The sequence below is a fragment of the Phalangium opilio genome, unplaced genomic scaffold (genome assembly GCF_054372755.1).
Source record: "Phalangium opilio isolate 3A_F unplaced genomic scaffold, DU_Popi_V2 ptg000081l_1, whole genome shotgun sequence".
Taxonomy (NCBI): domain Eukaryota; kingdom Metazoa; phylum Arthropoda; class Arachnida; order Opiliones; family Phalangiidae; genus Phalangium; species Phalangium opilio.
This window is the reverse complement of record NW_028324188.1, coordinates 1,317,157-1,329,721: the sequence shown is the minus strand read 5'-3', so window position 1 is coordinate 1,329,721 and position 12,565 is coordinate 1,317,157. Positions and strand designations below refer to the sequence as shown.

General features: G+C 35.8%; 1 protein-coding gene across 5 annotated transcripts in view; it reads right to left on the bottom strand.

Moving 5' to 3' along the window:
• The window catches only part of LOC149653854 (plexin-B-like), a 145,252-nt gene that overhangs the window by 61,939 nt on the left and 70,748 nt on the right, over positions 1 to 12,565 (bottom strand). For all 5 annotated transcript variants that reach the window (XM_089846788.1, XM_089846789.1, XM_089846791.1 and 2 more), the window contains one exon: positions 7,942 to 7,991. The gene's annotated coding sequence lies outside the window, so the exon portion shown is untranslated. The remainder of the gene's footprint in view (positions 1 to 7,941; positions 7,992 to 12,565) is intronic.

Here is a 12,565-nt window from a genome sequence, read left to right as displayed (position 1 = left end):
ACAGTTTAAATTAAAATAATAATGTTTTAACAGTTTAAATTAAAATAATAATGTTTTAACAGTTTAAATTAAAATAATAATGTTTTAACAGTTTAAATTAAAATAATAATGTTTTAACAGTTTAAATTAAAATAATAATGTTTTAGCAGCTTAAATTAAATGCATAATATTTCTAAAAGGTATGTTAGTGATTAAATGAATTAAGGACAGTGTTCTTTAGGCGATTTTAAGTCGACGAGTTATTTTTGGAGTATTTTACGGATGGCCCATAATATTAACATGATACACTGAAAGACACTGGTAATTTAACTAACGGACCATCCCTAAAACAATCATAACTCGCCTATACCTAATATTAAAAAAATTCCTGATCTCCTTTACAAATAATACAAATCAATTTTACTACCATTAACGTTAGGTAATGAGTCACGTGATCGAGGAAGGAAAGATGGAGAGGAAAAGGGGGGTTGGATAAATGATTAACTCATCAGATTTCCCGTCCCCTTTCTTCTAGTAAGTTCAATGTTATTTCTTTTTTTTTTATTTTTGACAAGGGGTAGGTAGCAGCGTCGAGGTCCTCTTGATGAATAAAAAGAACCCTTGCTTAATTAGATAAGGGAGATGAGTTAGTTGAAATCACCAATGAAAAGAGAGAGGGGGGAATGCATCGTTATTACAACCCCTTAAACTGACAGTTGTTAAAAGTTAACGTGCTGTACTTAATTCATCCCCCCCTTCTAAATGTACCCGCACGTGCTATTATTTTTAGCGGGAAAAAAAGCGCGCGAGCTACCCTATCAATACATCATTGAGATAGCGCGCGCGCGAAAGATAATAGGTTGGCAGCAGTGTCGCGTGTTTTGGCGGGGAAACCACCCCCCCCTCACGTGCACATTAATTTTTAACAATGGAAAATTAAACCATGGATTTCTAATAGAAGCTTCATGGATATTTCACTGTAGCCCTCAGTAAGGCATTTTGATTTTAAACACATTTATGTCTTAAAAATTCGCGCGGGTGGGGACTTGGGGGGGGGCTGATGACGTAGAAATTGAGGCATACTTTTCTCTCTCGGCGTGCGTGCAAAAATTATTTCGCGCGCGTGCTATTCAAAATTAGAACTTGATCACTTTGAAAAACTTAAACCCCCCTCTGAATTTGCCTCGAATTCTACGTCACAAACGCGCTTAACAGGTTGTTACTATTTCAGACGAGGAATAAGTGTTGTGCTGTTTTAAGGTGAGTGAAATATCCAGAAATCGTAAGCTTTTATTATAAATCCATGATTAAACCGCGTGGTATTATAGACTACGCCTAGCGCACGAGAATTTTTTTTTTAAAAAAAGAAATGAATGAAGTCATTATTTTCGCTATTCAAAGGAATAATACGGGTAATGATTCCAAATTTCAATTTAATTTAAAATAAGGTATTTGTACAGGTCTGATAGCAAACAAGAGAATATTAATTAAACAAGGACCTTTGGAGCGAAATATTATGGAAGATTAATTTATTTTCTTTTTAACATTCCGGTCACGCTATAGAAGGACTATTTTCCCCTTAACCTACAAAGACTGGTTGGTCTAAAACTTTGTTTTATCAACAAAATGGTTCTTCTTTCCGAGGAAAGTCATGATTCTTTTATAGTTTTGTTTTTTTACAAGGAAAGCCAAGAAAGGTAAAAACAACAACTATGGCCTTACCTTATAGCTTTGCCTTAGGACTTAGTTTTCAGGAAAAATATGGATTTCATACAAAAAACCATTAACTAGAAGTTATTTAGTAAAGATATTTGAATTGAACTATGGTAATAACGACTAACTATCCAAGTTGGGGTCCGCGGGCCCCTTATTTTGCTTAACTAGCTACGTGCTTTGACCTTGCAACAACCTTAACAACTGGCTATTATTATATACCTGCCTAAGATAATCAAAATTATCGATTTTTCAACACTTTGCACAAGTTGGGGTCCGCGGACCCTCTACGCTATATGGTTTTCACTGTCACTAGTTTGATAACTTCAAATTTAATCTACTATTAAGCCTAGATAGTTCAACTGGAAGTTGTAGGCCAGATAACGGACAAAAATGAAAAATAGGCCAAAATCCTTATAAGACCTATAGGTATGAGACGCGGTGGTGCTATAATAGAAGTTGGAATTTAAGGGTTAGGTAGACGTAGTAGTAGACGTTATTAAAGCTATAGAACTTGACCAGTTCCAACATGGTTGGTCAAAAAAGGCCTAAAAAAAGTTTGGTATTTTTTTTTCTTTACAGATTAAATTTCGAAAATTTTACGATATATAAAATAAACCTTTATGTAACTTTTGATAATAACTACTATTATTATTTTTATTATACAAAAATTATATTTAATCAAAATACCAATTTGAATTAGGTCAGAGATCCATAACGAAATAACTAAGTTAACTTTTATAAATAATTTTTCTGATAAGTTAGAAGTTAACCCCGCCTACAATGGTTCTTCAGATAAACAAACGTTAAAAATTTACATAAAACCACGCCCACAATGTTCATCCAGATAAACAACCTTTAACATAATGAAGGTACAATACGAAATAAGCAAACCTAAAATAATTTACTTATCAGATCAGATATAAAAATAACATAATTTTCAATTTTCACAATTTAGTATTTTATTTAAACTCTATAAGAAAATGTAACTAATCAGAACGTTGCATGCTTCATATTTCTGCCTATCCTATGCTTTCTTGATATAACGCATTTATTTCAAAACAAACGCTAACAAAAACCTGTTTATAAAAACATCAAAATATTTATTTAAAACTGACAAAATTCTTTATCAGATTTTATCAGAAGAAAATTTGCATTGTCCTTGAGAACCGCAGACAAACTCGACATATCCTGCTACGAAACGAGACCTCAGTCTTTTGAGAATGTATCCCTACAACACCAACCAACCCTTGCCTCTAATCTTTGGCAACCGAGATTCTCTGACCTGGAAGGTGTAATTTGTCACAACCCTTCTAAAATTACAACCTCTCAAAGATATATATATATATAAATACAGGTTAGAGCAGAATGGAAGACTGCATGCTGCTGTACCATGGAGCTATAGTTTTTAAAAAATTAATAACATCCATCTCCTATTCTTGGTGGAGATATAGGAGAGTCCAGAGACGAGATAGGGGTCCATGGACGCTTAGAGGCGGACGAGGGGTGTGGGAGGGTTGAGGGGGAACAGCAATTAGTACCCGAGTTTCGGTTTCTCTCCTCTATAACGAATAGATTCGCAATTTAAAGTGATTGTGAACGCTAAATTCAAACTTAAATCTAGAGAGTTATCAATGCTTCTTAATTAAAGTGACGTGCATGCGGAGATGGTTTGATTTTAAAGGTAAGGTTTCAATACCTTTTAGGGCGTGATATCATTGTGTTTGTTTATGTGGATGAACATTATGGGCGGGGCTTAAGTGAAATATTCGAAAATTTTGAAATGAGCTCTGTAATAAATGCAATCATAAGTTTATAAGTGATATGTTCCTTCCATAAGTATGACACTACCTATACTATTCGTAATGCTACCTCCTAGAGACTTCCAGCTCGAGATAACTAGTTCGAGAAGGAGAACGACGGAAGCTAGTCAATTGAAGTACTTACTACACTCGGTGGTGGTTAATTAATTTAGCAGGAATTCTTCCATCTAGCTCTCCTATTTAGTCTGAACTTACTGATTAGGCCTTTGACAGCAGCGCCTCATGCACCAGGCGTACGTCAGTCGCTTTACCCTGAATCTATGACCTACCTAGGCTATCACTTCAAAATTACAAGCTCCATCCAGTTTCTAAGTTACCAGACATTACAAACTTATGGATGGCCAACATATCACTTATGAACTCCTGATGCAACCATCTTATTAATAATAAAAAAACAACTTGCAATCATTTCTAAACCATCCCGTTCCGTGGGTACCCTCATTTAATTTTTAATAATTTTAATTGCAGACTGTCGATCGTATATATGAATACACATTTCATATTTCCTTTAGTTGACCTTATCTCCGCTGTAGAATGGAGAGAATGAAGGTGGGGGGTGTCCCCGTTGGTCTTGATTTTTGGAAACCCTAGGACCAAGGCTTAAGGGATCCTCTTCCGATCATTAGTCCCTGGGAGAGTCATTTGCTTTTTGGTCTTTATTAATTCTAGCTACATCATGCTGGCTCTCGCTAGCCGACCGAACGCGTCATCAGAGAACTCTGGATGACTGGCTGGCCCAAAACTGTATATACATTTAGAACTCCATCCTGAACGAGCTAGCGGAATTGGTTTCTTCACTTCCTACGTCAGAGGAGAGAGTGCGATCTACAAATCTTGGTTGGCCCGGGGATGGAAAGGGGGAAGGGCGGGGGGGGGCTTAGTCGCTTCGCAATGCATGCTTGTATAGCAGCTCTTTCTCTCCGACTGTTAATTAATGATTTTTACTCTCTCATTTCTTAATTAAGATATCACGTTAAAAGTTTCCCTCGTACGTCCACTACAGGCTGCTTTTTCCTGTTTTTCATCCATTCTCGACTCAATGTATGTATGGCCGTTTTGATAAGGCCACGCCCCCCCTTATATATTTTATTCAATAAATAAATAAATAAATAAATCTTTTCTGTTATTTATTTATTTAGATTTTGGTGAAAGAATTAATTGTTTAATTGTGATTGTTTTCGCCAGAAAATTATTCCGATGGTATAAATTATTCCAATTTGGTTATATAAATACGTAATTCTTTGAACGAGTTTATATGAACTGAGAAAGGTTCAGATTTAGGCAGGGTGAAGGTAAGCAACGCGCTGATTGGCTACAGGTTCTTAGTTGCCTCTCAAAGACTCAAATCAAGTCTTAATTATTGGATAATTATGTTTTAACTGCACGTATTTATAATAACAAGGTGCAACACTAGTTAACTTTGATTGCAATAAGGTGCAACACTAGTTAACTTTGATTGCAATTTGAGCAACAATAAACGAAATAAATTTTCCCCATTATAATCACATCAAATTCATTAAAATTCCCAAAAATTCCATTAATTTTATAGGCTAATAATAGACCAGGGCTAAATAGGTCTAAATAAAACATAATTTATGTAAATAATCTTATCTGAAGATAAGCTAGACTTATGAATGTATATAATTCTAGGCCTATTTAGCCCTGGTCTGACCTTCCAAGGAGTTCAACGTTTTCCCTGACCTCTTTTTATTACAACCCTGGATAAGATAGGGGCCTAGCTTCCGGGGTTTATTGACAAGTAAACAAAACACTAAAACAAATACAAATCTCTATCAAAAAATAAATAAATAAATAAATAAAAATTGGGTTTTGAACTAAAAAATAAAAAAATGTCTTCCGCCTCTTTAGATTATATGACAAACTGAGAAAATCTGGGATTCGACTTCTTACCCCAACCCCAGGCCCAGGGTTGCTCTGAAGGCAACCCAGGGACAAAGGAAGATGGAAATCGACAATTCAATCCCGAACAACCTTCCATCACTCTTAACACCCCCTCAGTGCACCCTGGTGCAACCCCACACACAAAAAGAGTAAAAAATAAAAAACCTCGCGGATCAACGGAGTTTTCTGATAATAAACCCAAACAATTCTAGCTAGGCATAGATGGGAGACTATCCTATAGTATTTGAGAGACTTGGTGGCCCTCGTATCATCATGGATCTTATAAAACTTCAGAATAATTTTGAAGACTCTTAGATGGACATCAAAATACCAATTTAAATATATGCACGAATTTCAGAGCCTTGCAAGCCGCTCAAGGACTAGAAATTCACCCCTCCCCGGTTTCCCCCTTCAGACACAGTCAGTCTTAGAGTAAATATGAGTTCTTACCAAGCTGCAAGTTCACTGGGTTGGAAAATATATAAACCCATCTCTCTCCCTCTCCCCAAACCTAGCTTAGGACAACATCACAAAATTTGCATATTATTGATTGAGGCGGTTTACTAGAGAAGAGGGAATTTACTTCATTTATGCTATGAATATTGGAATAATTTAACTATGAATGAATGAATGAATGAATAATGATAATGAGTCGAAAATGTTCTATACTTGTCCCTTTTTGTAATGTACAACTTGTATATTAAAATTATATATTCTTTGTTCCCCCCCCCCATCCAAACATCAGGGTATACCACGTACAAAGGTAGGCGTAGGAATACATTTATACTAGGCCTAAATCCGTTTCATACTTAATCATCCTTAATACATTCTGTCAGTTGAAAAATAAAAACAAAAAAAGGAACACACAAAAACAAATTGGGCAAACTTATTTATGACCTGGATTATCTTATAGAAATTTTTTTCTTCCCAAAGATTTGTCGCGTCCAAATTCAGGAACCAAACCAAACCAAACCAAGAATTTTGGCAAAATGAAAATTTATAAGCTTTTCCAGAGTCTCGAATTTATTATAACTTAATGCAGATCGACTGCTTTTGCCTTCCCCCCCCCTTTTTCATTTCATACCCCCCTCCCTTGAATTGAGAAATGGCAGCGGAACAGTCGGTACTAGCCCTTCATCAATGCAAAAATAAACACGAGGTGCCATTGCTATATATTATAATTTTTCTTATACGTTGCATATTGAATTGATTCCACTCGCCAAGCTTGGGTATACCGTTTATATCTTTAAGAAAAAGGTTAGGGTTAAGATGAAGAGTAGGCTCGCACGTGGTGCTCTTTCGAGAACGAAATTGAATGCACGAGCTAGCTCCGCACGAGATTTTGTTGGATGGAAAAAGGCGAAAAACTCATCAATATTTGTTTGTGTTTTTGTTTCTATATAAGATGCTCGTGGTGTCGGATACTTGACGTTTTTTTTAAATTAATAATAGCGGTTTTATTTATATTTTGTTATGGGAAAGTATCCAACACCTTTTTTGGATTTTTGCAGGGTACTAAAATAAAGATGTTTTATCTTCATAAATATTCCGATATGATTTAAGAGTGACTAGCTTCTTAATCTTGAATCTCATTGGCTGAGACATTCAGTTTCCACGGTCCCTGATTGGCCAATAATACTTTACAATATTAACACAAATTAAATTAAGTATCATAATTATTTCAATAAAACCTTAAGCTTAATTCTAACTTCAAAAGTTCTTCAAAAATCATTACTTTGTAACATTTTAAATTCCCAAATGAAATAAACCCCAAAAATCTTAAAGATAGGTAAGCCTATGACGATATTAAAATAAAAAGAGTTCAATTAACACGTGATTTGTCACGTGACACGCTTTCGTAGTTCTAATTCTAGTTGAAAATATATAAAAGAATGTATAGGGTATTTTGCTACCGAATTTTCTATTTTGTTAAAAAAAGGCTTAAGAATTAGGCTTAGTACAAGAGTGCCATTAACGGGGACCGTAATTAGTCCAGAAGAGTGGGATGAACAGGGGGGGGCGAGTTCATTGAGAGCTCAATTGAGCACGCGGCTACTTCAAAGGGGAAAAAAGAAACTTTTTAAAAGCTTCAAGGACCCCCTGATAAAATTAAGCAGGGACCGGCCATTAAGGTTACCTAACGCAATGATCAAAGGATAAAATTATATCTATCCTTTAACAACACAAAGTGTTCTTCCAAAATGGGGGTAATAATAGAACCCTATTAGTACATGCAGTGAGTGATATGGATATGGTTCTATGGGAAAATATCAATTTTGATAATAGAAAATGTAACTACTATACTTCTTAATTTCTATGAGCAGCCGATTTTGCTTGACCACAGTAAGGGATGTATGCACCCCCTAACACAAGTTATGAACATTGAATATTGGATCGGAGTGTTTTACCAATGACCCCTTTAAATTAACATAAGAAACTAAACTCACAATGCTAATGCTAAGGGTTCATTGGTAAAACACTCCTCCACACACCCTGTATAATAACCAAAATTTTCGACACTTACCCAATATAACCCTTTTAGAAATTCCAGTACAGGACCAATAGATAGAATATCTAAAAATATAAAACCAAAATAAATTTATTAAATTATTCTTATATTAAAAAAATCACATATATATTAATTAAAAATAATTGATTAAAGACCTCACTAATTATAGGGGATAAATTCATTAGTGATTTCGTACAAATATATTTGGGAAATAAGCCGCTGGGCATTCATTATGAGATGCAAATATCAACCAATAATAACAATTATAATTAGAGACCCCAAAAACCGAATGAATTAACGAACACTGAATTAAAAATATTAACTTGTTAGTTTTAATTCGAGGGGAATGTCACTTAGCAATTTGGATTTTATTTATGGTATTAATTTTTTTTAGAACTAGTGGAAGCTATAGTGTGACGTAATACTGCCAAGCCTCTATCGAGTACCCTTACTAAAACTATATATATATATTTATTACAAAATTCGAAAATTAGGCTTAAGGTAAAGTATCCCTCCCCTTGTTTTAAAAATCGAACGATGGAGATAAACAATAAAGACGATGGAAACTGGCGAAAGAGGGTAATATATTCCAGGGCAGCATGCAGGAAAAGGGTCCATCCAGGAGTTTCTCATCTGGATTCAAGAAGTGGACCACCAGTCCGCAAAGGGACCACCCGACCAATAGTTCGTGTCACTTTTAAACGTCTACACCTATATAGTCTTTACAAAGCCAAGGCTTAAACACGAATTCCACTGCAGCTTCAAACTGATATGAACTATATAAAACCAGGAAGGAAATTCCACTCGTACGAGTATAACTTTGGCGGGAAACTGCGTGCCCCGGCAAGCGAGGGGGTCCCTTCAAGTGGCCGGAGCGACCACCGATGGTTAGTAAGGGATCCAACGGAACTGCGTTGGGTTTGTTTATCTTAGAAAACTAGCTAGCGGTTCGTTCCCTTAACTCTCTCTCTCTCTCTCACTCTCTCACTCTCTCTCTTACTCTCTCTCTTACTCTCTCTCTCACTCTCACTCTCTCTTTCTCGACTTCAGAGAGTCTTTGTTCCTCTCTAGAGTCTGGACTTCGGAAGTTGAGCATAGAGAGAGTCATCCTGAGTGTAGAGGTAGAGAGACCCAAGAGGGGGTCCTAACCTCCTAAAATTCCCTGATATTTGTGTAAAAGATTATCGGGTAGAGGACTCTCTAGGGGATGAATTGGGCAAGCGACATTCTCAGTCGGAGGAGACACACTCTCTCTCCTTCTCTCTTGAACTTATCGACTTAAAGATTTTCCGATTCTCGAGATTTTTCCACTCTCAGTTCAGAAATATATTGGGTAACAAGAATGTGTTTAAAAGTTACCGTGTGGTTTTTTAAGCTACGTGAAGGATTTTATGGTTTACGAGGTATTTTTATTGTTTTTACTATATTCCTCAAGAACTGATTGCTCTAATTCCATGTAATTAATAACGTTGGAAAGCTAAGAGATAGGACTATGATATATTCGAAGGATTTTCCTGTATCTCTTATAGAATCAGAGTTAAAAGGTGTGGTGTAAATAAGTCCATGTTTACGCTATGGAGATTTTACGTCTATGAACATTTCGCTTAATTACTCGGGCCCTGATTGTCGTAACCCTAAGAAATTAGGTTCGTTTGAAAGCTGAGAAATGGGGCTATAATATATTCAAAGGACTTCCCTGTATCTCTTATAGAATCAGAGAAAATTTAATTTTTATACTTATTTTCCTAATTTCGCCTATAAGTTGGCTTGCTCTTGATCATTGGTGTATTGCCGGTTAAACATTTCTACAGGGGCTATGGAGTTTAACATGGGGTTGTTTCACCCTAAATGTTGGCTTTGCCCACTAACAGAAATAGTTTCAACTGTTAATTAATTTGCTTAATTACTCGGGCCCTGACTGTCGTAACCTCAAGTATTTAGTACCGTTGGTTTGAAAAGAAATAGGGCTATAACATACTCTAAGGACATCGCTGTATCTCTAGTAGAACCAGAGTTACGACACTTCAAATGAGACCAAAAGGTGAAACCAAGCAAGCGCCTTGAAATTTTTCAAGTACAATGATTGGTGAGGTTTCTGTATTTGGGGGAATTGGTAAGGCTTTCCATAATATTTGTCCGGATGCCCAAGCAGGGATTATTCAAGCGCAACCGTGGTTGGTGTTAGGTAACGCGAGCGACCAATAGCCTGACGGTATGTTTAGCAGCGGTTGAACCAAATTTATTCCACGGCAAACTGAACTGTCTTTGAACAAACACCGGTCGAGGAATTGGGCACCAGATGAGCTATATAAGTTAACTTATTCCGCACCAAGTCTCGTCGTGTCCACGTCCGTGGTTTCGTGTGTGAAAAGGTTGGAATTGAGAAGATGCATGCAGGTTGCTATTACAATATTTACTGTTAAACAAAATAAATGACTGGGCCGATTTCATAAATCAACTGAATATATCAATAAAGATTAATTAAAAATATGTTAATTTTTGAACTTTAAAGGTGTTGTGAAACTTTTATATTTATTTTATTATAAGGAATTCATACAGCTACTGGGAATTATAAGGCCTCCAATAGAGTTAGCATAGACTTATACACAGAGGGAGGGGGAATTTAGAATTCATGAAGTGTATTTTTGAAAAATTGTCCCGTAATTAGTTTTTAATCCTAATTATATCTTATAATTTTCCCCTTTAGTTAATTAATGAGATAGAGAGCGGGACTTATTTTCCCAAAGGAGTACGCCTCTTCCATTTACGAAAAATGTTCCCAACCCGGTTTTTTTTTTCTGTCCCCTCATCTCATCTCCAAAAATAACTTTCACCTTAAATTGACAAAAATTCATATATATAAAATGCTACAACCCGACAATCTAACTTGGTAGCGTTGATATTTAATTATAGCGTGCTCTTTTTTATCTCATTAAATTCAAATAACAACTTTCACCTTAAATTGACAAAATTCCCTAGAAAAAAACCCTACCACCCGACAATCTAACTTGGTATCGTACATTATTTTCTTTAATTTTTAATTAAACTGACATTCCAAATCAATTTCACGTTTTAGTGTCAGTGAAATTTTTCCATGAATTTTCCAGGCATTTTAATATTAATCAATATGTTCAGAAAAATACCTAAAAAAATCAATAAAATCAGAATTTGACCTATGACATGAAATGGGGGAGGGACTACGTGACTTTTTGCTTGTCAAATTTGACGTCACTGCACGAGATTTTATTTTTTTTATTTCTAAGTTGAGGGGTCGGATACTTGACAGTGCTTTAAAAATTAAAATGCCTCGATGTAAATTTTAAAATGAGCTAAGAATTTACGAATGGATTTTTAGTAGGTAGCAAGTATCCTACACCTCGTAAGGGAGTTTCTGATTACTTGGAAGCCATCGATCAAACTTCAGGTAACATTTAATGAGCAGAGTTGCTAATTTTTAAATTAAAACTAATATATGAGACTCTTCCTTTGTTAAACGTCATCCATAATTCCAAAATAGATATCTTTCAATATTAACAATCCAAAGTTCATTAAGGGGCATCTTGCTATACTGCCTTTAAGGTATCAGGTTTTAATGATAACGCATTCTAATATCGACTTAGTGAACAGTAACATTGTAAGCTTTCATTATTTTCATATAGGGGATTGATAAGAGTTTAGCCTTCCGTTTAGTGCCAAGTCACATTGTACTATCATATAGATATAGAGTTATCTATTATAAATTACGTTTCTTAATAAGAAACCGGCGCGTGATCTCCCCAACCAATAAATGGAAGACCATTATATGGGCATGATAAATTCACGTGCGTTGATTCGTCTCATTCTCAGACTTCAGTTAATATAAGCCTAAATCCTTTGGTAAATCATTTTAATCTTGACACGGCTAACACTTACTGCATTGCGTAACTGATACACAAGGCGTACTTTGATAATTTCACGCGCGCTCGTGTCTCATACGGAGAATTCAGTTAATATAAGCCTAAATCCTTTGGTAAATCATATTTATCTTGGTATGCGTAACATGTACTGCATTCTAGAATTGATTGACGATACTTTGTTTGAGACGGGGAGATTTCTTAGGGGAGATATACATACATACCCCTAACCCCTTTGGTAACCTTGTATAGGGAAATTATATAAGACAGTTGCAATCTTGGAATGCGTTATAGAGTAACTGCAGTGGATGCTGGGGGAAAATATTGAAAGTCATTCCAGTGGTTAGTTCTACGTAATTCCCTCAATTTTTCTGGTGTTACAGGGTTAGAAGGGTTCGAAAAAAAAACCGTACAACGTTAGTTGTGTTCAGTTTCTTATGTTAGAACACCCTGTATGTAAGAGTTGTGTTTTAAGATTTATCGGCAGGTAATTGGAATCGCTATCGCTCCTATCGTAAAGGCGACCTTCCTTTTTTATCACCTTTGAATTTAGTGGGGGCTCCGAGCAAGTAGAGAAGAAGGGAGGAGACGTAGCTGTGATTGCCCCAAACTCCTTAAACAGCTTCACGGAGGGAAATTTATTTGACTGTCTACTTAATTAGATAAATTTAGGGTTGTGGCCGCCATGCATCTCCCTTAACCTACCTTACTCCCAGCTGCGCATGCTTGAAGCCATTTATATCTTG